At 45.1% G+C, this 4,657-nt stretch overlaps 1 protein-coding gene across 1 annotated transcript in view; it reads right to left on the reverse strand.

The window, feature by feature from the left end:
- Positions 1 to 4,657, reverse strand: part of TCF7L2 (transcription factor 7-like 2 (T-cell specific, HMG-box)) — a 186,906-nt gene that overhangs the window by 34,750 nt on the left and 147,499 nt on the right. The window lies entirely within an intron of this gene.

Genomic DNA, 4,657 nt, shown 5'->3' on the forward strand with positions numbered 1-4,657 from the left:
AAAAAAAAAAAGTTTTCAAATGTGTGCAGAAGTATGTAATCTGGACGGTATGTCAGGATTTCATCACATTCCAAAATATTGCAGAAGGAAAGAATTCCATGACATAGCTCAGCTAGGCCCCCCACCATCCCCAAACCACAGAGGGGAGGTTTCCTTAAAAATATAAGGTTGCAGGCTCTGTTGCTTCCAGAAAATGCGGAGGCAGCAGCCTGTTGTGACAATACAAAGATCATAATATCTGTATCATCAGAGTCAGGAATTTACCCTTTCAAAGGAACTCCCTTCCCATAAGCCATCAAGAATAGAGGCTTCCCTATACCAACACAGCAGGACTGCTATGAAGTAACCCCAGTAATTTGAGTAAACAAAGGTCTGGAACCTTTCAGGAATCTGGGAATGGTGGGAAATTTGTGGCAAGACAATTTATACATTTGCAGTGCCAGCCTGCACTCTTCTCCCCACAATTCTTGACAGTTTACACCACCATACACTGAGCTGGAAAGTTGCACAGAACCAGAAGGGAAACTAAGACACACGTTTGCCATTCCTTCACGCTCGACTAGAGAACTACCTACCATTTAGTTCAATATGACACAGAGGATTTTAATTCATGATTTTGAAAACATAAGGACTCTTATAGTCTGTAGTATATTTCATTCCTTCTTCCCCTAAATATTAGATCTAAGAGTTGACTGACCACTGCCAATGTTTCCTTGGCCATTCGACAACAACAAAAATTAATAACAAAAAGCAATAATTAAGACAAGTAAGGAATCACCTCCAAGAGAATGCCCTTACAGCTTGTGGCAAAGGATTTGACCTGAGAGTTGAACAGAGTATCAAGTATTCTAAGCCCCAAATAGGTACTGCAAAGGGGCCTTCTCCCTGATCATTAATAGCACAATAGGCTGTCATCAGTCTTTGCTCACATTTCCAAAACACATTTTATATTACAGTTACAAAATACAAACACCACAAGCAAGACTGGAGCCCTAAAAGGCTGGCAGCATCTAAATTTGGAGATTGAAAATAAATACAACCAAAGACAGAGCGACACAAAGTTAGCATTAAATATGAAATCAAAATACACAGTTTACACAAGCCCTGCTACTGGAAAAGCCTTATTGCTCAAAAACGTTTCAAGCTTCCAAAGTATGCTCTTCCAGGAGAACATGTCATTTTTCCTTCTCTTTCTTCCAGTGGAGCCCACCCTGGTGGATGAAGCGGGGGGGCGGATTATTTATTAGAAGAAATCCCAAATCCCACCACCCTTTTCCAGATTATAGCTCACTTGCACTTGGGGAGCCCGGTCTGCGTTGCTATAGAATCGTAAGGATGGTGATAAAAGTCAAGCTTTCTCTACTCCCCATCTTTTTTTTAACCCTTTCCCCTGCTTCCCCAAAAAAGCCACTATGAAAAGTACATAGTGAGAGAGCATAGCTTGAGTTGACCATTTACTCTTGTCTTGTTTTTCCTTCCCACTGCCTGAATTAAAAAAAAAAAAAACACACACAAAGGTTTAATGGTCAAGACTATATATAAGCAAGGACATGAACACACACACACACACACACACACACACACACACACACACCCCACTACTCACCCAGCAATTCAAATTGAGGTGCCAACCGCCCAACTGGTGGAAGAGAGTGAGCCCAGAGGCCACCGCGCCTCCCTTCCCACTCAGATCTTCCACTCCCACTAAGATGGTATTCCTAGGGTCCATAATAGCTTTGGTTTTCTTTCTCTCCACCTCAAAAAAAAACTTTCTCTGTACCTTCAAGATGGGACTGGGCCAGCTTTTTTTCTCCTCCCTTATTGCTTTTCTCACTTTTCTTCTTCCTCCCCACTTCCCCTCCCTTTCTCCCTTTCATTTTAAAGAACTGAAAAAAGGCATCTTAAAAGATGGAGATGGCTCCCAATTTCTGCCCTGGGACACTCAAAATGCTCCCCAAGTTCTCGCTCACGATGCCTGCAGTTATTTGGTTAATTCTTCCCTCTCCACACACATCCCTCTGAAACCAAAAAAAAGGCAAAAACAAACAAAAAGAAACCAAATCATCTAGTTCGACTGGTTACAGATTAAATTTTTTAAAAATTAATGAAAAGAAATTCCTCCCAGTTTCTACCCTGTACCACTGCAAAATCCCTGAAGGAAGGGGGAGGCCCATTTCCCCAGCCAGCTCGAGCTCTAAACAGAGTCCCCCCTCCCTCACCCGTTACCTTGGGCAGCGGGGCCAGAGCCACCGCTAAGAGTAGCTAAGAAATTACGGTCAGCCATGAGGGAAAATGATCAACCGAAGGCAGGAGGCAGGCACTTTATCTACAAGAATGTCAAATCCCTCAAAACAAATTTCTTAGGGTGAGGGCTGCCATGGGTTGGGGGATGGGGAGAGGAAAGTGTGTTTTCTTGTCAATGACACGGGAGTGACACTCGGTAGGGCCTTGCCTGCCACACACACACACCCTTCTTCTCCTTCCAGCGCAAGAGACTGAGCCTGTAAGATTTTTCAGTTGACCTCTCTGGAAGCAGAAGAACGGAAGCTTCCCGCGTTCACTGACATTCCAGGAGTCTGAACGCTCACTGGCTTTCTGACTGTAAGTTCTGTGAGCTTTCTCCCCAGAATGAGAGAGAGAGGGGGAAGAGAGGAGAAGGAGAAAAAAGGCAATCCCTGAGTCCCCCCAACCCGACTTACTTTTCCCGGGTCTCTCCTAGGATCCAGGACTGGGTACATGTGTGTGGGTTTAACTTAATTGGAGTTGAGAGACCCGGACATCACAGGCCTGAAATCATCCTCTTTTCCATGAAGGAGGGGACTGTGGGAGGGTGTCTGCTCCAGGAGGGGTTAAAGACAGAAGAAAGTTGCAGAGGACAACACTCACCCAGAGCGCCTTTCCGGTTCTTCCCCTCCCCAAGTGTGAAATCTTTTCACCCTCTTCAAAAGCAAACACACAACTCCGATTTGCATGCAGGTAAGAAAACACCCGGCTGCCACATGGGGTCCCGGCCGCCCGGTATTGCTTCAAGCAAGACCGGTGGCAAAGATTGTTTCTTCTGGCGCGGGACACCTAACATACAGGAGATGTTTTTAATTTACCGACTCGACTGTCCAGCTGTTTATCTGCAAACCCACACGGCTGTTTTTCCTGATGTCGGTCTTTAAGCAACTGTTACTATATCAGACAAGTTGGTACCCCTCGCAACTTCCACCTCCCCACAATGTCCCCTTCCACAAAAAAACCCCATAAGGACTGGAAGGGCTTCAGGGTAACAAAAAAGTGAGGATTCTTAATTTTTCTCTTCTTCTTTTTTAAAATACTGCTCCGTGGCCCCAGTTTCTGGACTTTATTCGGCCTTCCTGTGTAAGTGTCAGGCAGTAAGCTTTAAGGCCCTTAATACCAAAACAAAACCCTGCCATTTCCCTTTACACGGCGGTAACAAAAGCAATGAGGCTCCAGTTTGACAAGTAAAAAGCCCCAACCACACAGCCCCCTAATTGCCTCCCCTCCCTCTATTCACGGGGACCACCACACTAGGCAGCTGCCTTTGTCACACATGCAATTTCTTAAGTAAACTGCAAGTTCCTTTCCCGCTGATGGACAGCTCCCAATCACTCAGCAACAATAACTTATAAAGTGCAGCAAACAGGATGGGCAACTTGGACTAGAAATGTATTTTCTGGCTGTCTCAAAAGACAAGGAAAATGGAAACAGCCAGAGGAGCCAACACATTCCAGACAGACCTCCTCCTCCTTCAAAAGGACACGGAAATCTCATGAATTTCTTCAAACTAACCCCTCCTAAGAAAATGCTCCTGGAAATATGCTGTCCCACCGTCCGACTGTTCCCAGTTGGTCCCCTAGGCACCCCGATTTGTCAGAAGTACATCCACGCTTAGAACATTTCCATTAAAAAAAAAAAAAGGGTGACCGAAGGCTGCAAAGTTCTGTGGGATTTTTTTGGTAAACTTTCCCAAATGCTTCTCTTCTGCCCCCTCACCAAAAAAAACCCAACCCAGGACCCTTTCCTTTCAGCATGCAATTAACAATAGCGTGGAGAAGAAATAAACTCAGAACAGAAGGGACAGCCCATTTACATCCCACGGTTCTCTTCCACATCAGCAACAAAGTTCTGTTTACGTTGTTTTAGATAAAGAAGTTTGAGATGGAGGTGAGAGGAACTGGGTCTTGAAAGAATATATACAAAAAGTAGAAAAGGGCCGATCCTTTAGGAAAATATTTGGGGAGAGCCAGGGAGGAGGGGAGTCAGGAAGCTGCAGCATTTAAGTGAATTTAACTTGATGGGGCCAAAAGAAACAACCCCCCTCCCCCGTCCCGAATATTCACGTCCGAATTAAACAATAATCATAAAGCATGTTTTTATAGTCACGGGCTAAAAGTTCAGAACGAAAAAGTCATGTCATTTTTCTTTTTCCGCTGTGTGTGTGGTGTGTGTGTGTGTATGGTTTAGAGTTAAAAAAAAAAAACAAAACTAAAAAGTCCAACTCCATCGGGCACCTTACCAGTCAAGGGACATCAACCTTAAAGTTACTGCAAAGTGACAGCAAACCCCACGGAGGCTGGGAGCAGGAGCATGCAAGGGCCTTGGACAAACCGGGACGCGGCGGGGCAGACGCGGGGACGCAGCGGGCCGG

This window comes from Bison bison, unplaced genomic scaffold, assembly GCF_000754665.1.
Source record: "Bison bison bison isolate TAMUID 2011002044 unplaced genomic scaffold, Bison_UMD1.0 scf7180017864456, whole genome shotgun sequence".
NCBI lineage: Eukaryota > Metazoa > Chordata > Mammalia > Artiodactyla > Bovidae > Bison > Bison bison.